Source organism: Pectinophora gossypiella, chromosome 26 (genome assembly GCF_024362695.1).
Source record: "Pectinophora gossypiella chromosome 26, ilPecGoss1.1, whole genome shotgun sequence".
In the NCBI taxonomy this organism is placed as follows: Eukaryota; Metazoa; Arthropoda; class Insecta; order Lepidoptera; family Gelechiidae; genus Pectinophora; species Pectinophora gossypiella.
In genome coordinates, this window is record NC_065429.1 from 2,226,403 (window position 1) to 2,248,653 (window position 22,251).

The 22,251-nt window shown below is 37.3% G+C and overlaps 1 long non-coding RNA gene across 1 annotated transcript in view; it reads left to right on the forward strand.

Annotated features, from left to right (window-relative positions):
* The window catches only part of LOC126378590 (uncharacterized), a 39,498-nt gene that overhangs the window by 10,221 nt on the left and 7,026 nt on the right, over window positions 1–22,251 (forward strand). Inside the window, exon 2 of the long non-coding RNA XR_007568115.1 lies at window positions 15,039–15,099. This is a non-coding gene — a long non-coding RNA (uncharacterized LOC126378590). The remainder of the gene's footprint in view (window positions 1–15,038; window positions 15,100–22,251) is intronic.

Genomic DNA, 22,251 nt, shown 5'->3' on the forward strand with positions numbered 1-22,251 from the left:
TTCTGATATAAAACGGCAACTCTCCGCTCCCCACCAGCGGCTGAGCTAGGTTTACCTCACCCCCTCGGTCTTACTTTAGTCTTCAATCGTACAGGCGTCAGACGTCACACACACAGATGCGCGTGTACGATAATGTCAATGTGTAGTTTCTGTCTTACCAAACAAAGGACAGTCTCATAAAGTGATTTCAACATTCTCCCCATCGGGAATAGAACCCGGGACTGATCGTGAGCCCAACGCTCAACTGGACCACGGAAGCCAAAGCACAAAGCGGATAAACCACATGATAAGTACGTACATACAAAATGTACAAAAGCGCACTTGAACAAAAAATCCGAAACATTCAAATAGAAAAATCCTCAAAAGGTGTCAAATAAACTCGAAGTCCTCTTTGTACCCTCACAATGCTCGCTATAGTACAGCTGTAAGCTTGATAAGTAGGTTCTTTGTGGAGACATTTTCGAGGTTTTTGACGAAATTGGGGCACTGGAGAATCTGTCAGACTCAGGCCTCTAGATGTATTTTGGCGCGGTGTCGTAGTGAGATTTTCTGACGCGGTTTTAAAGATTTCGGATTAGGAACTTATTTTTATATGCACAAATGTCAAATTGAAATATTGCTATTTGATGAATTGTTTCAAAGAGTCCGTTTTAACACCCTTGAGTTTAATTAGGTACCAAAAGTCCGCTTTGTAACTTTAGTGAAGTACTGGAATTCGAAACGACAAAAACTAGAAACTCCTTCTATAGCTTCTTCTTTGACTTCGTTATTTTTTTTATTTTTTTCATCACTAATTTAAGAGCCACGCTCTTGTCGGTGTAGCACTCTCCTTGCTACTTTTTAGGGGAAAATAGGGCAATGGTTTCCCTCTTGCCTTCCGTATCACAGTACTCAGTCTGACGCGAGTGGGATGGCGCCCAGAGTAGTCTATTTCAAAGCCGTACTAGGACTCCAGTCCTCAGCTTCTTAATAGTACTGACAGTTACTGCTGCCCTCTGTCATGTGTCAACATTTTTTATAAAAAAAAAATTGTGTGTTAAACGCACGATCCAACCTGGTTTTAAGCAGCGACGTGGTCTAAGGTAGAGCACGCAAACTCAAATAGTGCCTATTCACTCTTTCCTTGTAAATCCCCGAATTGTTCTAACCCAACCAAACCTAACCATTCTTTTAAAATTTTAAATTCACAACACAAATACCTAACGGAACGTTCAACAAACGATATCTCTGTTTAGAAAAACTATAGTGTTACTATAAACATGTCAATCAGCAGTATATTCTCTCAATTCGCTGAGAGGCGAATATTTCTGCGCGTACGCCACTCTTGTAATAATATACAGCGGCTAAATAAGTATACCTCGTGTTGTACTGTAGGTGCCTACTTCACTACTAAGAATACCTATGAAGTACCCACTATAATGTTTTTTTTTATAATTTCATGGCCTGACTACAAGACCTTTAAGCCACCAACGATTTATATAGCTCTTACCCTTTTTAATGGTAACGCACTAAGGTCCATGCTTCTTTTTTTAAATTCTTTATTTAAAGAGCTTCTAGTACGTAGTATTATTCCTTATTCTAAGCTACTATTTACTTAAATAAGAATAGAATAGAAATTCTTTATTATAAAAGGACGCCACACATAAAAACAGTTAGATAAATTATATAAACTCACGCGTATTTCACACCGGGGTAAGCAGAGACTATGGAATTCCATTTGCTTGGATCCTGACACACTTCTCTTGCTTCCTCCACATTCATCAACCGTTTTATACACGGACACCGACTCAGAGTAGATCGTACTGAACCTTTTCTAAGGACATCTCCAATTTGGTCAATGTACGTCCTTCTAGGTCTTCCTCTGCCAGCCCTACCACCAACCTTCGCTTTATATACTGACTTCATAATCCTAATATTAGCCTTCATCCGCTCTACGTGACCGTTACATACAGACTGTTAGTGACACCGTAACGAAAACTTTGAGGGATGATGCAGACCATGATTCTGAGTTGATATCAAGTGGAATTTTCCGTCGCAAAAGGAACTGAAAATAATTAATAAAAACACAAAAATTTCCATGAATTTTCTAACTGAAAATTCCATTTGATATTAACTCAGAATCATGGCCTGAATCATCCCCCTCAGTATTCGATACGATGTTACTGACACCCTGTATTTACGTGTACATGTACATATGTTCGCTCCTAATTTCTAAACCACGATGTTTGCTTCTAGCCTTAAGCGTTTTCTTTACTTTATATCCAAATAACAGCTCCAACTAAACGGTCATTGACCCCTAACACTGGCCTTTTGTATTTATTATGCAACAAAAACTGCAAATCACCGCTCGAATTTTGCAAAACTCTCAAACCCATTTTTTCCCACAAGCTTGAAGACAAATCAAAAATTCTTTTAAACATCCCCTTCCTTTACTTACCAAGCAACCTTTGTTATTCTCCAAATATAATACTTTTTTTTATTAAAAGCAACGCATTGAAAGCATAAGAAATATTTTTAAAGAAAGTACACTGCGTTAACACGGTTGCGAAACTCGATCGTAATTTAGGGGTATACACGAACGCTTTTCGCACGGAATTCGCTCTTCTAGCCAGATGTGATATTGTCAGCTGCCTTTACAATAGAGCTACGGACAAAAGTAGATTTTATTGTAGTTTTTTTTTTAAGTAACAATGGCTGTGTAACGGCGTTTTCGGAAGTAATTCCGGCGCCATTTTGATTTTTTAATTGGCGCGAAATCGCGGTAATGAGTGCGTTTTGTTTGTTTATTTATTTTATTAGAAAATTAATTACAACAATTGGGGTCGTATACTAGGTTTAAGATAAATTATAAAATTGTGATTACTAAATAAAGACATCTAAAACTACCAAAAACATTTTCTTTTTTCTATTTAACTTATTTATCAAGAAAAACATATAAATAAGTCAGACATTTTATCACGTTTTTCTATGACGTCACAGTGTGCTTTTTCTTACAAATTCCATAGTAATTTCGTGTTTTGACGTTTAATAAAAAGTAACTTACTTTATTACTTAGTTGTAAATTAGACTATTAGGAGGTCTTTTAAGATTATTTTTTGGGTACCACTAAATAGATTTTTATTCGTTTTTCACCATTACGAACTGCATTTATTTAGAAAACCTATTTAAATTGCGAAATTTATGCAAGCAAAAGCCGGGTCGAGTCGCGAGTATAAATATTAAATATATTAGGAATGTATTCAAAACGTGTCATATGTATGTACACAATATTTTCCTTGTAAAGTTACGCTTCGCTAAATATAGACTTACGTATGACAAAAACGAGTAAATTTTAACCAACATATAACTGGGGGGTTAAAAAGGGCACATCAAAGCAATTCATCTAAAAAAGCAATATTGCTATTTAACATTTGTTTGCATTGCACACTTACTTTTATATGCGCAAATGTCAAATTGCAATATTGCTTTCTTAGATGAATTGCTTCGATGTGGCGCTTTTAACCCCCCTGTGCCTAAATTTATACAGAATGACATGTCTTTATTTTTAAAACTACGTAAGCGTCGTCAAATTCGAATGTGATTATTGTTAACAAAAAGCAATAGACACGGATAAAAAATGGAGTCAATATTTACCCGGAATTAAATTAATTGAATGAAATCGGGGTTTTGTCGAGGAAAATTAAATTAAAATTCTTCTTAAATTAAAGTTTTCTAACATCTCCAATCACCTTCCAGGTCTCTAAGACTTTACTTTTTTCTAAGAATATTATGTTTAAGGTAAAACTACACTTCACATTAAAAAAATAAGCACCTCGCAGTTTATGTTTCGTGAGACCTTTACAACAGTCCATATCCTTATTAAACCGTGTAACTCTTCCCAATTCCATTTCAATATGGGATGTGAGTATCACAAAACAATATGATATCATGCGGGCTGAACGCGGTGCGTTCCGTTGCCGAATTATTTCCAACATGGCCGCCGTAACGAGTCGAATGGACAAACAGCAATTGACCTCAATTTTGCGGCGGCGACTAATGGCGCGCCTAGGGTGGCTATGGAGCCGGGTTTAGGCGGAATCGGCGGGGACTGAGGCGTAGAATTGACTGTGTTGCTATGTGGAAATATGTGGGGTAAAGATCTCTCTCTTTATTTAAGAGCTGCGCTCTTGTCGGTGGAGTAATCGCCATTACTCCATAGATAGGGCGTGTAGAACGGTGGTTGCCCCAATCGCCTTCCGTTGCGCAGTACACCGACCAATTTCTCAATCGGTGATGTTCTAGCTAGAGCCCTACCAGAATCCATTTCCTCGGCATCCAACCAGTACTGATACCGCTGCGCCCGGCATCAGGGGTGCGCTTAGGGGTAAAGATAAACAATGATAAAGATTTTTATTATATTTAAATAAAAAAAAATAAAAAGCATTTACTTCAGGCGATGCCCATAAAAAAGTTTCACGCACAGCACAATAAATTAAAAGGCAACGTGGATCGCATTCCAATACCTCCAAATAGGCAAATAAATAGTATACATTTAGGCCAAGGAATGGTATGCGATAGCGAGGCAGACCACCAGCCCGGTGGTCGGATGACGTTGTGAGGTACGCCGGAAAGCAATGGATGAGACTTGCACAGGGCCGGAAAGGATGGCGTGAAAGAGAGGAGGCCTATAGCCAGCAGTGAACACAGGCTGAGTAGATAGATAGGTAATTTAGGTACAGTTTAAAATTTTTGCAATTTAACTTTCACTAAGTTTTACCTTTGCATTAGCGTACTTTCCAACTAGTCAAATGAGATACTTTTTACTAAACGTCAAAACACGAAATTACCATGGAATTTGCATGAAAAAGCACACTGTGACGTCATAGAAAAACGTGACAAAATGTCGCAGTTATTATTACATTTTTCTTTATTGAAATTAATAAATGAATTAAATAGAAAAAAGAAAACATTTTTTGTCACCTTTACATCTGTCTTTATTTAGTAATCAGAATTTCATAATTTATCTTTCACCTAAGAAACTACTCAATTGCTTTGGGATTCTATTGTAGGTATGTTTTGTGTGTAAAGGTTAGATCAATCTTCTTTACACTCGTGCTATCTGTATTTTTGGATTACCTATCCTAATATATCCTCATGGGATCGTCAGAGGTACATCCATCGTAAGATGAACTAAGTACGCACACCTCACTTATGGCAATGGATCGCTTAATCTTACAACCATATTTCCCAGTGTCGATATGAAATTTAAATAAATACTTATTAGTACCTGCTTCGAATCTCTTTGACAAGAAATAATTTCCTGGCCACTTACTAACAAGTGCTTTATTTCGGTAAAAGAAAAATAGGTTATTTATTTTTCTAAGCTGGTTTCTTAAGTCGCCGAAGAGTAACAGTTACCCTATTTTGTCCACGTTCACATGGTCACCCCAGCCCAGTGGTTTCCAGGAGGCCCGTTTCAGCTCGCTTATGACACTCACATGCTTACACCAATTATCTATTGGGAATTTTAATTAAAATTATGCAAATTGACTGGTTGTTGTAAGATAACTTGCAACACTTTTTTGGTTGATTTTCCCCGCACGGCAAGGCAAAGGGAACTATGGCCATACAGCCATGTCTTATGTATTTTTTTTGCTCGATGATGATTAATGAAATGATGAAAGGTGATGACCATAAATGATGAAACCTAAGCCCCCACCCTCGGTCATAAACCCTACCCCAAGCGAATTAACTCAAAAGTCCGCATAAACTTTCAAGTTTTGAAGCGGCTTCTTGCCACGAAGCGAAAATAGGTACACTTTGTTTATTGAATATTCCCATATAACAACTCTATCGCGAATGTTTTCCGACTAACTTAATGCGATCATTAACCATAGAACACCACGTCGTATGAATTATTTAGTTTACACAATGAAGAAAGCAACCATCCCGTTCCCGCCAAAAAATCCACACCATAAACAAACAAGCTTTACTTAAATGTCAAATCTTTTGGCTCGGTAGGCGGGCTTCCAACTTTTAATATATATCTACTTACGTAATAATGACGTACACGTGTCGTTCGAAATAAAAAAGATAAATACCTAGATAGAATAATGGTAAGTAGAGTTAATTGAAAGTCCTCAATAAGTCCAACTTAAGTCTATGTAACGTACTGTAAATAAATGTAACGTACCTATCTACGTTTAAAGGAACGACTTCTACGACATTCGTCCTCTGCCTTATTTATTGCTCTAAAGCGATTTCTTCCATAAAACCACCGAGCTCCGGCCAGGATGAAACATTATTAAAAAAAACTTTTATCCCTTATCTATTTTTGAAATCACTTTTCTAAACGGCTGTCCTAATCTGTAAAGCACTGCACTTGACAAAATGGCGGGGCCGATTTTATCACAAAATTGGCTACACGACAACTCGAATCTTTGAAAATGGAACATTTCTCTCTTTTAAAAACCGAACGGCGAATCCGCCAATCAGAATCTTGATCCTGTTACGGACGCGGCTAACTTTTTTTTTATTTATCGTCGCGTTCGGATATACTTGGTACTGTATTAGTTACTTGTATTATATTCGAGGGGTATTTCTATAAGGAATTTTAAAATAAAGAGACTAAGAACGTTCTAGGTTGCTCTAGGAATGTTATTGTACTAATTCTGTATTCAGTATTAGGTATAAACATAAGCTCATGATAATATCCTAATCGGGGTACCTAGTCATAGGTCCAACGCAAGGAAAAAATTAAAAAGAACAACGAAAGGAAATAAGATAAAGCATTATTACTTACTACAATTATTGTGTTGGCTTTTGTGGGGTAAGCGTCTAGACAAACATACTTTTACTCTTACAAAAATATGGAGATCCTTGGGGGAGGCCTATGCCCAGCAGTGGGCGTCATACGGCTGATGATGATGATCTAAAATATTATCATTATTTATATATTATCATTGTATTTGAACTTTTGAACAATAGTTGGCCCATTATCTCTTGGCAAGAGCAGTCTAAAGCAGTCCGTACTCCCCCAGTAAATGCCTATTTAAGAGTTTAATTAAAATAAATAACCTAAATACTTGCAGCAAAGGGCGGTAAAACGTGACGTTTCAAAATGGCCGGCGAGATGATGGGTGTCGCAATTTGAAATCATTTGAATTTCGAATGGAACTGTTATCGCGGGGTCAGCGCTTCCTATCGCTTTATCGCGACGACTTCCCGTTCGACGTTTGAAATATTGAATTTTTTGCTGCCAATGCGGCCGGGCTTCGGGGAATCGATATTTTTTTTTTTCAAGTTTACGATATGTACCTGGGTATCAGTCAGTTGTTTGAATTTCAATCGGCTTTGAAAATATTCAACTGGTTGGTAGTGTTGTGATCATTCTGTAGGTACGAGTACATACTATAATTGGATTCGGACTCGAGACACTGCGATATAAATCACGCACCCGGAACATGGACTTTCAAACTAGACCGAACATCGATTTACAAATTGGGACCCAAGACGTCACGGGAAAAAAATAAAGAAATTAGTATTTTAACTATGGCAACACAATATATCTATGAAAACTTAACATATTATAAAAAAAACGTAGGTATAGGATTGTATGGAAAAAATAGCGATCGGCACATTGTTAATATCCGGAATAAAAATAAACTTGCTTTACAATGTAAAGCAAAGGTTATTAATAGCGATGATTTAGAAGACATGAATGCATGGGGTTAACTGTCTGGGAACTGATACTAGGTAGCCAAATTACTAACTAATTACTATTTAGTTTCTCTAAGCACGGATAAGTGCTATAAAAACAAAAATCTGCCAAATTACTAAATTATATAACAATATTTTATGTTTTCTTTTATTTAAATAACGTCTAGGGCCATGTGCCGAGGTTTTTCTTGCAGCTTCCTTTCCCCGGCTATACAGGTTGTGAGAAGCTGCAGTAGTTTTAGGCGGTTGAGACGTTCGTTATATAAAAAATACGATTCTAAGTGTAACTATGTTACCTACTGAATAAAGATATTTTTGAATTTGAATTTATTACGAATTCTTGATTCTGGAATAGAAAATAACTACTTACATCTACTTACTTTGGCTAAACTTAGAACAAACTGTTTTAGAACAGTCAATAGCATTACATTTAAATAAGGAATTGCTACTACGCTAGTTTCTAAATAGTCAAATCAGAAACTTTTTACTAAACATGTATGAAAAACCACACTGTGACGTCATAGCAAACATGATAAAATGTCGGACTTATTATTACGTATTTCTTGTTTAAAATTCATAAATAAGTTAAATAGAAAAAAGAAAATGTTTTTCATTAGTTTTAGATCTGCATTTATTTAGTAATCAGAATTTCATAAATTATCTTGAACTTTTTTTTTTGGAAGTTTTAGCTTGGTTACGTAGACCTTTAGGCCAATCTTGAACTTAGTACCTACACAACCCAGTTTAATGTAAATCGTACTTGTAATGAACCTCTTTGCAATGCTATTGCATTGCTTGCTGCTTTCTATTATGACAATTATCATCAATAAATGTAAAGGTATACCTAATCTAGACTTTATTACTAAAATATTAGATACCTATATAATGTTTTTGAATCGGTCGATCTGACGTCGTTTCATTTGAAAAACATTCGCAGAAAAACAACTTGTAACGTCAAATAAAAATGATATTACATAACGATAAATAAGTAAAATCCCAAACACAATTTAAATATCAAATAGATAAAGTAAATCAAAGTCAATAGCATACACAGTCAAATAACATTCAAATGTAGGCCACAGAGGATATGATAAAAAACCTTCTTTCATATTGAGAAATCACTGAATCGCTACACAAAGCGGGTACTGTAAAGAACCTAACGCGACACAATACTGGTCTGTTTATCGACGTCAACATCGTTCTATATTCGAATTTGAAATTTAAATTCCGAACTATTCAAACGTCAAAGTTCGAGTAAAGTTTTTTACTGGAAAACTACCTATCTTTAGACAATCAATCGCGAACAATGTGTGAGGATTAAAATGTAAAGCATCGCTTCAATGGAGTTCAATGACATATTGTTCCCGCTTGCACTTTGGAAGGCCTTGCCTGGCCGTGGGACGTATAGAGACGTTTACCCCTTTCCTCAACAAGTACCAAAGTATGTTGGTAGCACAATAGTGTTCGTTGATTATAGTAAAATAACAATCGGTAGGTAAATTAATAGGTTTAGAACCGGCTACTATTTAAATATAAACTTAGTGCGTTCACTACAACCAAAGTTTTAAGTCTTATGAAGATTATAATAAGACTTAAATTAAGTTATGACAGATGTTGATATGTAATAGCCACCTAATAGGTAATGGGTCCATTTGGAATAATTTGAAATTAGAATTTAATTTAAAAAATATACCACATTTTTGTTTAAGTAGAAAGGTAGCCTAGCCATCAATAAATATTGATCGTTTAACGAACGTTTCGAGAACAATCGTAGGTAAACAACTATTGAAATTAGAAATTCAAAATGGCGACCGGAACTACTGTTTTGTCCTAGTTTTTGTAGTATATGAATTTACTATAAATCTAATTGACTTTACATTAGTTTTTTGTGGGTAAATAGTATCCGGAGAACTCGTGAGTTACATCGCAGTGTCGCGGGTTCGAATCCCGGCTTGAGTTCTAAATTACAGACTCAACTGACTGTGTTCATAGGTCATCTGTCTGTTACCTTTTCACGCTTAAGATAATCCGCTTAGTTTGAGACCCAGAAAAGAACATAGAAATCATCCCCTAACATCCCTTGTTTAACAAGCGGTAACAAGCGAACTACCTACTTCTTTAATTAATTAATAATTATTTAAATTAATAAATTAATAAAAAGGGTATGAAAAAGGGAGGAAAACATTAGCCCACGCGGTCGTAGTCGCGGGCGGTAAGCTAGTATCTACCTATAAAAATAGGCAAGTAAGTATAAATACAGAAAAAAAGCCTATTTCCCAACACACGCCAATTTCCCACCGGGGTAAGCAGAGACTATGGAACTCCTTTTGCTTCAATTATGACATACGTCTCTTGCTTCCTCCACATTTATCAATCGCTTCATACACGCACGCCGGTTCAGAATAGATCGTACTGAACCTTTTCTAAGGCCATCTCCAATTTGAGTGTACGTCCTTCTAGATCTTCCTCTGCCAGCCCTACCACCAACCTTCGCTTTATACTGCTTTCGTAATCCTATTATCCTTCATCCGCTCTACGTGTCCAAACCAACTTAACATTCCCTTCTCAATCTTAGTCACTATATCGTCTTTTACATCACATCTCTCTCTTATCACACTGTTAAGTAAGTGTGCAAGGTCAACAAAATGTCAAATAGCAATATTGCTTTTTGGATATTTTTTTCAATGTGGCTTTTTTAACCCTAGTAAACATTACCGTAGTTGTAAGTATGTATTTATATAGGAGGGTTATCCTCCAATAAAGGATTTCAATTACTATTTCTAACCCTAATCCCTAACCCTAGGTATTGTAGGAAAACATGGCGGTTGTATAGGGGTGACACATTGACATTATTTTAATAATCCCTTATTCGAAATTCAAATATAAAAGACAAAATAAATTATCTATGGTTAGTACAGAAAATAGACAATAAAGAAAAAATAAAGCATCGACGAGGCGGTTGGAGTGCGGTCGCACTCTCTCTTTATCTCGCTCTAGCAAATGACGGGCCTGATTTACAGAAAAGGATATAATCATACGAAAGTGCGTTGCAGTGCGGCCAGATATTATGGCTCAACCGTAAAGGTCGATCAAAACGTGCTTAGCGGTGAAGGAAAATATCGTGAGGAAACCCACATTCCCGAGAAATTCATTTTGGAGGTATGTGACCTAACCTGTATTGGGCTGGTATTCCCATTGAAAGGTCAGACAGGCAGTCTCTGTCTTTATGTCTATCTGTGGAAAACCAGATAACATTAGGAAGATTATACTTTACGATATAAGTTAGGAACTACAACATAAAATAAGTTCACGACTACATCCCAATTGGGGTAGTCAGAGGTACATCCATCGCTACCTAAGAACTCACAGCTCAGCCTCACCGAGCTTTCTGTTAGACCAACGTGATAGGTCGTAAGCCGTATCGCCGTCTATAATGGTCGAGCCAACTGTGTAAGTTAGAAAATGAGATGCTCAACTAATAATGACACGCATTTTTTAACTGACGGCGGCCCTACACTAGGAGTCCCTCGCGCATGCGTCAACGCGGGAACTGGCGCGATTGGTCGCATCCTGCTGCAAATTGAACGTGCGGACGTCCGCCGCGTTGTTCCATATTTCAAATTTGAATTTGATTCTCATTTCGATTTTTTCTAATGTCAACGACATGTTAATAGTTTTTAATTTTGTTTTAGGGCTTAGCTTTATTTTAATTTGGGCAATGTGAAGACGGTAACCCTAGTCTACAAAAAACCATAAGTAGGTGCATAAACAGCCTATAAACGTCCCACTGATGGGCACAGGCCTCCCCTCAATCAACCGGAGGGGGAATATCTTATTATATGCGAAAGTTAATCGGTCTTTTATTCTTTTATGCCTAAAATGCGATGCCTGTAAGCCCAAAGGGAGACAGAGACGAAGGGATTACCTAGTACGATAACTTAAGTTCACAAAGCTAGTTTGAAATAAGATTAATAAAAAATAAAATACATAATTATGACAGACATGGGTAAACGATAACAAAAAAGTTTTAAAAATACAATAAAGTGCTAAACATTATCTACTCGAAATTCGAATACAAAAAACGTGCCATGTTGAATTTTTGACACGTGTTCCATATTCGAAAGCTCGGCGTCAAATTCAATTTCTACCGAACAGACTCTACTTTAAAAAAAAATGTTTTTATTTATATAAATACACTATTGGGATAGTTGATTTCACTTTGAAACTATATTACTTATATATTTATTTATTTAAGATACCTATACCATCGGTATATATAATATTACTCCCTAGTCATATCAACCAAACAAAAAATATATATAATATAAGAAAAAAAACATGTTTTATAACAACAACAACAGAACTTAAACAAGAAACACTATTCTCAGCATAAACAAAAAAAAACAAGAATCACACAAAACAATCGCCGAAAACTTCCATCTACTAAAATTTAAAATTCGAATAAGTACGTTCCATTTTTGAAATTAGAGTTTTTAATTAAAGGGCGCATTTGCGATATCATCGCGCTTTGTCGTCGCTTCGCGGGTTTTTATTTACTTTTTTTGTGTGCGGGGCAAAGGTAACCTCGAATAACTTCAGACAGCCTATGAAATGTTTTGCGGTTTTATTTAACTTTGTGGAACTCTGTTTATTATCATTTACGTATCTAGGATTTATGTTTATGTAAAATTAAGCATTTTTAACTGAACTGTGAATGGTGGTAAAGTCGTTACCAACTACATAACAGTACAGCATCACGCCTGTGATCCCGAAAGCGGTAGTCAGAGATGTATTTAGTATATGCACCCACTTCACACCAGCTATGTTTTAAGTCTTATGTAATAGAAAAATGAGCCTATTGCCATTAACCGGGCACAAATCATGGAAACCACGTGATATGAATTATTTACGATCCAAACATGAGTTCAAACTCGCAAAGTCGAAATCATAGTGATAAATTATGAAATTCTGATTACTAAATAAAAACAGATCTAAAACTAACGAAAATCATTTTCTTTTTTTCTATAACTACGTAACTTATTTATGAATTTTAATCAAGAAAAACGTAATAATAAGTTCCACATTTTGGCACGGTCTTATGACGTCACAGTATGGTTTTTCATACAAATTTCATAGTAAATTCGTGTTTTGACGTTTAGTAAAAAGTAACTGATTTGACTAGTCGGAAACTAGCCAAATCAGTTACTTATAAATAACTAAACGGAAAAACTGAAGGTTTCATAAACGAGTCAGTAGTCAAAATTATTCATATATTTTAAAAGGATTTTTGTAAGTGTTGGCGAATTTACAATTACTTATAACTATTCATGATTTTATTACTAGCTTGTGCATTTTCAATGTAAATTAACGGCCTCTGTGGTCCAGTGGTTGAGCGTTGGACTCACGATTCGGAGGCCCCGAGTTTGAATCCCGGTGGGGACATATCACAAAAATCACTTTGTGATCCCCAGTTTGGTTAGGACATTAGAGGCTGATCACCTGATTGTCCAAAAGTAAGATGATCCGTGCTTCGGAAGGCACATTAAGCCGTTGGTCCCGGTTACTATTGTATTGTATATACTGATGTAAGTGAGTAATCGTTACATGAGCCATGTCAGGGGCCTTTGGCGGCTCAATCATAACCCTGACACCAGGGTTGATGAGGTTGGTATTCCACCTCACAACCCACACGATAAGAAGAATAATAGCAATGTTTAGCTGCTCGTTTTACCGAGCATGTCGTAAAACCCGACAGACGGATTTTGAATGATGTACTAAGTTCACGATAAATTATGAAATTCTGATTACTAAATAAAGACACATATAAAACTAACGAAAAATATTTCCTAAGATAAAAATATATTTAATTTATTTATAAAATTTTAAACAAGAAAAACGTAATAAGTCCGACATTTTGTCACGTTTTTCTATGACGTCACAGTGTGCTTTTTCATACAAAGTCCATAGTAATTTCGTGTTTTGACGTTTAGTAAATAGTGACTGATTTGACTAGTTGGAAACTATTCTCTAGTACTTACCTTATAAAGAACTGGGGATTTAAAATGGCCACATCGAAGCAATTCATCTAAGAGAGCAATATTTCTATTTGACATTTATTTGTATTGCGCACTTACTTTTATATGCGCAAATGTCAAATTGCAATATTGCTTTCTTAGATGAATTGCTTCGATGTGGCCATTTTAACCCCCCTGTACCCCCTATTCCCCTACACGGCTATGTGATGGGTGTGGCAAGCGCAAAAAAATCAAAGTCTTGTAATAGGTGTGGCTACCAGGAGTTGCCATGACAACCGAATTAACAACAATTGGGTTTAGCCCAATCATAAAGTACACCTATTCATGCTTTCAACATATTGGCTAACGGCTTTCCACCTATTAGGTACGTTGGGCCGAATCGACCCCGCCGGCGTAGTCGACGCTTTCCCTCTATCACCGCGTATCGCTGTCAACCTTCTAGAGTCGATTAATTTTTTACATAATAATAAAAGGTTGTATGTATTTATGGATGTATTAAAAAAAAAAAAAAAATTCTTTAACAGAGATGGTACATAATAATATTTGCAGTTGTGACCTCCTAGTAAGTGTGAAACACCTGTGTCAGAAGGTCACGCTCCTCCATATCCATAAGTACTTGTTGGTACCAAAAGCCTGAAGTATACCTACATCGTATTATAAGTAAACAATAAAGAAAATATGAAAACAAACGTGTGTGTGTGTGTGTGTGTATGTGTGTGTTTGTGTGTGTATGTATGTGTCAAGGACACTAATTAGGTCCTCTACACTAATACTAATTAGGGATAAGTGTTATACCAAGTATTCGAAAAGCTTTTCTATTTCCTTATAGGTAATCTAATAATTTGAGCCATGCAGTAATCTTTTTTCTACATTCGAATTTAGATAAGAAGTAGATTTCTAGTTTTTCATTGAGTTGGTTATATAAGTGTGCAGATTGTCTATCATATTGTCGTCTCGCAAAACTAGTTTTCACCCTAGCAGCCTGTATAACTTTGCTTTTTTATGGATGAATGTATTCCGGAAGTATGTGACCTAACCTGTATTGGGCTAACTTTCGCTTCGCGGGTTGAACGGTTGGACAGACAGTCGCTTCTGTAAAAAACCGGACCTGTCAAATCTTCAGGTTAGGTAAGCGGACCCCGTGAAAAACGGGATAATGGGTGATGATGACAAATAAAAGGAATCTAATTTTATCGTCGTACTTACTTTTTATTAAATGAAAAAATAGCCTTCCCGTATATCCGTATATTACGTGTTTAAAAAAAAGCTTAGTGAATTAAAAAAAAAATGTTTTGTTTTTTACAGATCCCAACACGTGTTGAGGCTGCGACCCTAAAGTCAAAGATCCTACGACCCGGATTATGTAGTAAGTTTTTTTAATATATTTTTCCAATAGTAACTACGTTTGGGAGGTATCTGACCTAACCTGTATTGGGCTAAGGGAAGGTCAGACAGGCAGTCGCTTCTGTAAACAATCGGACCTGTCAAATATTTAGGTTAGGTAAACGGAACCTGTGAGAAGCGGTCGCTAACCTTCAAAACCCATTTCTCGAGTATGTGGGTTTCCTCACGATGTTTTCCTTCACCGCTGAGTGAGAGGTACATTCATAGCAAGATTAACTAAGTATCCACACCTCACCGAGTTTTCTGTTAGACCAAATCAAATCAAATCAAATATACTTTATTGCACAGAACTAAAATTTCAACAATCAGACACAACACATGAATACAGTACAATTTGGGCGTTACACCCCAGACACTTCATACAAAAAACCTCGTTTTACACAAGCACTACACATTGACGTTATCGTACACGCGCATCTGTGTGTGTGACGTCTGACGCCATACGATTAAGGCTAAACTATGTTCGGGGGTGAGGTAAACCTAGCTCAGACGCTGGTGGGGAGCGGAGAGTTGCCGTTCTATACGTAGTATTATTCCTTATTCTATGCCAACGTTGCCAGCCGTCTAAAATGGTCAAGTCAACTCATTGGTGCAAATCCCGGGATTCGAACCAACACTCCCCGTTTGAGAAGCAAGCCGGTTAACCACAGGTCCACAGTAACACGCAAAACAAACAATAATGTTTTTTGGACGAATCCTTATTGTTGACAATGTCACGTGACAATCACGTGACCTAAATTGACACGTCACACCCCGCACTGTGTCGAGGGTGTGTCCAGTGACCAACAACATAAATGTACCTTCTAGAAGAGTCTAGAATGAGAACAAAAACTGCCTATTTCTCCCATCAGGGGGGTCAAAATGGCCACATCGAAGCAATTCATCTAAGAAAGCAATATTGCTATTTGACATTTGTTTGCATTGCGCACTGCAGACGGTTGCCTGGAAGAGATCGCTCTTAGCGATAAGGCCGCCTTTGCCCACCTTAGAATAAATGTCTTGTGAATTTGTGTGCAAGCAAGTGTACAGCGAGAGTTCTTGTGGCCTCGGAATGAAACCAGTCCTTGAGAAATTAACGTTTTAATCGCAGTGCAGGGGGGTTAAAATGGCCACATCGAAGCAATTCATCTAAGAAAGCAATATTGCTAATTGACATTTGCTTGCATTGCGCACTTACTTTTATATGCGCAAATGTCAAATTGCAACATTGCTTTCTTAGATGAATTGCTTCGATGTGGCCATTTTAACCCCCCAGGTGTCGCTACTGTTGAGTGTTCTTATATTTTGACAGTTTCCAAACTATTTGAGTAAAGAAACATATTGTTTTGGTTATATTTTTACACCCTTTGCGCAGCGTTTAACTGCAAAATCATGTCATATTTATCCCCTAAATATCGGAAAGAGAGAAAACTTAGAAAAAACTTATTTTCAATCAAAACTGCCTTTATCCTTCAGAGAGCATACACTCCACGTTGCTCCACATTTTATACGATAATTCATCAAGTATTTTAGCTGGACAGCATGGAGAACTGTCAACATTTAGGAACACAATCAACAGTGCTGCCGCCTACATTTGGCTTCTAGTTTTTATCCTCATTAGATAAAAATACATACATTAAACGCTTGTTGAATTCAAAATTAATAGTATAGATAAATCAAAAGAAAGTCTGTCAGGATTGAAGCAAATGGAATTCCATATTCTCTGCTTACCCCCGTGGGAAATATGCGTGAGTTTATGTATGTAGGTATAAACTTAAGATCAATATTATCCCTATATGGGAAGAGTGACTATTCTTCAATGAATACAACGTTACTTTTTTTGTGTATTTAAATATGTATTACTGTGACGAATTATGCCAAAGATGATATTAGGTATTTAACATCACGTAAGAAGAAAACAGACGGCAACCTTATTGCGTAAGCAGTAATCTCTTAACGCAACCATTGGTACATGAGCGAGTTTTTCTTGTTTTCCAAAGATTAAAACAAAAGTACAAAATAATACCAAAAAACTGAAGTCGATTCCAGCACCATACTTATATCTTCGAAACAACCATAAAATTCCACAGAATATACCTGTTTTGTCGCCCAATAAACCCACTAAATTGGCCTACGGTCGCGGCGGGTTTAGTACGTAATTATCACACCCCTACCCGCCGATAGATGGCGTTGTTAACCTCAAACTAAATGGGAGTGACACTGGTTTAGCTTACGCTGGGATTTTTGAATCTGTGGTCTACCTCGTCACTTTTTATTCTAATAAAAAGTGATGAGGCAAAGGTAAATCGATATAGAGGATAAGTTAGTGATTATTTAGAACTGATATTAGGCAGCTAAATTACTCAATTGTATAACAATATTTTATGTTTTTTTTTTAAAGAACGTCTAGGGCCCTATTCAGAGGTTTTTCTTGCAGCTTCTTTTCCCCGGCTATACAGGTTGTGAGAAGCTGCAGTAGTTTAAAGCGGATGAGACGTTCGTTATGTAAAAATTGACGATTCAAAGTGTCACTATGTTACCAACTGAATAAAGATATTTTTGAATTTGAATGTAGATTAATGTAACAAAAAAAAGTAAAGTGAGGTTACATTTCTACTATGGTGAATTGAGAAAAAATCATAAGTAGGTAGAATATTTTTGGCACAAGTATTGACCTGTTTCATGTTATTTACTATCTATATGGCCATAACATAGCATAACACCACGTCTATATCACAGAAGGGGTAGGCAGATGTGTGTAGCAATATACAATACACCCAATTCTCGCCACCTATGTTATTTTGTTGTACCTATCTATATTTTGGAAGATGGCTAATAGCCATCTTAAGATTTCAATGCAAAGTGTGGCTGCATGTTATACAAAAGAATAGAATAGATTTTTTTTATTAAATCAAGACATTATTCTTCTATCATGTGGGTGGAGTTCCTACCTCATCAACCCTAGTGTCAAGATTACTATTGAGCCGGCAAAGCCCTCTGACATGGCTCATGTAACGACTACTTACTTACATCGGTGACAGTAACCGGTACCAACGGCTTATCAACATGCCTTCCGAAGCACGGACCATCTTACTTTCGGACAATCTGGTGATAATTTTCTTTATTGGGTCAGTTAGTAGCGACATCTGTTAGATTTTTTTGGTTATTACGTTACTTTTTCAAATATTACGAAGCGAACTAATTGGTTCCTAAACCGTACAGTAGATGGCGCTTGTCCGTGACAGGGTGTGACTTCTCCAGACGGCAATAATGCAATAATTAAAGATCCCCTCAGTCCTGATGGGAATTACTTCGTTACAGTATCGAGAAACATAACTTGACATAGCATTCTAGATTAACTTGTAATTGGTAGACTTTATGCATTTATATAGAGGAGCTCGGTGGCGCAGCGGTAAACGCGCTCGGTCTGCGATTGTTGAAGTTAAGCAACTTTCGCAAAGGCCGGTCATAGGATGGGTGACCACAAAAAAAGAGTTTTCATCTCGAGCTCCACCGTGCTTCGGAAGGCACGTTAAGCCGTTGGTCCCGGCTGCAGTAGCAGTCGTTAATAACCATCAATCCGCACTGGGCCCGCGTGATGGTTTAAGGCCCGATCTCCCTATCCATCCATAGGGAAGGCCCGTGCTCCAGCAGTGGGGACGTTAATGGGCTGATGATGATGATGATGCATTTATATTGTTTTTTAGACGAAATTGATTTAGAAGGAAAGTGGAAGGGAGAAGGCCTAAAAGAGCTTACATGTAACATACATACATGCTCACAATGATCCTGAGTTCGAATCCCGGTGGGGACATATCATACGGACCATAGCCCCTTTACAAGGCACTAAACATCAGCAGAACTGGTTTAGTGGTTCACAACCACGCAAAGATTTTGCAAACAGTAAAGTAATTACTGAGATGTCCTAAGTAAATACTTCAGTACTTACTATATCTGCTTATACATATAGGAGTAGAGATGGTGTTACATGGAGGGGAGAGCGTAAAGTAAGCATAAGAAGTTTGTAGTTAAGCAGAAATTCAGTACAAAAAGGTTATAAGGTTATAAGGTTATTGATTATTTAGAAGATAAGATTGATGAATAAACGATTGATGAATGTGGAGGAAGCAAGAGAAGTAAGTGTGTCAGGATTGAAGCGAATGGAATTCTATTCTCTGCTTACCCCGGTAGGAAATAAGCGTCAGTTTATGTATGTGTGTATATTATGTAAGATTTAACATTCAGATTTACCTTTGAAAAGGTTTCTTTTTGACGTAACTTATTGTAGATTTGCCTCAAATACCATTAACTAAGTACTTAGTAAGGATCCCAAGATACAGGGTCAACCTAGTTTGGGCTCCTGTCTTCTGCATACGGTCCCAATTTAAATACTATTTTTTGTTAGTATGGTAGTAGAAGTAATAAACTTTTTTTTTTTTTATTTTTTTTTTATTTTTTTTTTTACTTGGCCGGACATATGGGGAGCGCTGAGGGCTTTTACCAAGGTGCCTCCTTGGACGCGAACCTGCTCAAGCTTAATACTATACTTATTACCAATCCTCCGTGGTCCACTGGTTGAGCGTTGGGCTCACGATCCGGAGGTCCCGGGTTCGAATCCCGGTGGGGACATATCACAAAAATCACTTTGTGATCCCTAGTTTGGTTAGGGCATTACAGGCTGATCACCTGATTGTCCAAAAAGTAAGATGATCCGTGCTTCGGAAGGCACGTTAAGCCGTTGGACCCGGTTACTACTTACAGATGTAAGTAAGTAGTCGTTACATGAGCCTTGTCAGGAGCCTTTGGCGGCTCAATATTCCCTATAATAACCCTGACACCGTTGATGAGGTTGGTACTCCACCTCACAACCCACACGATAGAAGAAGACCAATCGGGGTAATCAGAGGCACATCCATCGCAAGATGAGCAAAGTACCCACACCTCACCGAGCTTTCAGTTAGACCAACGTGATAGGTGAGCCGTATCGCCGTCTATAATGGTCGAGGCAACTGTGTTAGTGAAAACTGCACTTAAGATAATAACACATTGGTGCAAGTTCGGTACCTACCGGGCTCGAATCCTCCCGATTTAAGAAGTATTGTTATACATATGACGAAGTAATACTGTTAAATTTATTAATGTCATAAATATTAAGACAAACTCTACCACACTCCATTGCGGGTTACTTATAATGAAAACTCCAAACTGCTTGGTGTGAACCCACCCTAATATAAGGGTCGTGTAATCAGTGTTCGCAGGTGGCTGCTAACGTCCCGCTAATTATGTGGGACCGCAATGTCCCCCAAACCCGAGGGGGTTGGGGATAACTATTTTGAGGGGATATGCAGTTCTTAGAGGAGAAATTTTAAATTTCGGAAGAAAGTCGGGATTCTTTTAACAGTCATATTGATGTTGGAATCTTAAGATGTACCTTTAAATGACGTGTCATCGTTGGTACGATGGTGGTCCATGATGGAAGAAAACCATAATTTTATCTCCTAGTTTCAAGAGGGTGAGAAGCAGTTTTATCAATTAAGTGCCATCTAGTGTCAAACAACATGCAACTTATAGTTACTAAATAGTACACAAGATGTCGCGATAATTTTTAACACAATGTAAAATACTTCAAAAGTATATATTATGATGATAATCTGACACACTAATGTTACGTTAAAAGAACTACTTGTACTAACATAATAATATTTAACTTATTTTTACTTCATAAACAAACCTAAATATTTCCTATAAATTGTATGTACCGCCATCTAGCGTCCAGTAGCGAGCAACACACAGTTCCTACTCCACCCTAAAGATGGCGCCGCATAAAAATCGCACCAAGTCAATACAAACGCATGCATACTTTATAAATACGAAAACATCATAACGCCAGTCCCTGAGCGGCGTATATCGCAAAATTGCTATCCCTGAGCCACGAAATAGGGTGTAAATTATTCAACGGCTCAGTAACAGCTTTTGTTTGGTAATGAACGATGGACGAAAATACGGTAACAAGTTGTTTTTGTCTATATTTGTCTAGCTTTGATCTCCTGGTGAATACTGGAACATTTTGTTAATATTATAAAGGTTTCTGACGTGGTTTAGCTCTTCAGGTAAAGGTGAATGGATAATAATATTAAAATAATAATTCTTGTTGCTTTGGGACTTTTTTCGCCAACTGTGTGTGACTTACACTGTTTACCCTTCGCGGGTTGGAAGGTCAGACAGGCAGTCGCTTCTGTAAAAAACCGGACTTGTGAAATTTTCGGGTTAGGTAAGCGCACCCTGTGAAAACGGGATAACGCTACAGAGATGATCTTATATCGTGTGGGTTGTGAGGTGAATTACCAACCTCATCAACCCTAGTGTCAGGGTTATTATTGAGACGCCAAAGGCCCCTGACATGGCTCATGTAAAGAATACGTACTTACATCAGTAAGTAGTAACCGGGACCAACGGCTTAATGTGCCTTCCAACGCACGGATCATCTTACTTAAATGATGATGATAAATGTACTTATGTGTGTGAGAAACAGTGTGATAAGACAGAGATGTGGTGTAAAAGACGATATAGTGACTAGGATTGAGAAGGGAATGTTAGGTTGGTTGGGACGCGTTGAGCGGATGAAGGATAATAGAATTGCAAAAGCGGTATATAAAGCGAAAGTTGATGGTAGGGCTGGCAGAGGAAGACCGAGAAGGACTTACGATGATCAAATTGGAGATGTCCTTAGAAAAGGTTCAATACGATCTACTCTGAACCGGCGTGCGTGTATGAAGAGATTGATGAATGTGGAGGAAGCAAGAGCAGTGTGTCAGGATCGAAGCAAATGGAATTCTATAGTCTCTGCTTACCCCGGTGGGAAATAGGCGTGAGTTTATGTATGTATGTATGTATGTGTGTGTCCTAAGTGCCCTAACACCTGTAGTATTAAAGATCTTCACGAAGCTACTGACAATGCCGTAAGCGTGGCCAACTATTGGTCAACAAAAATATAGTATCGATCGCAACCGACTCGCAAAAAAGAAGAATGTGCTTAAATGTATCAATGTATCTTAGTAAGCGGAATTCCGTTGTCTCTAGATAAGATAAGATATTTATTCCAATCCTGATGTTTTTACAGTAGAAGAAAGTACAA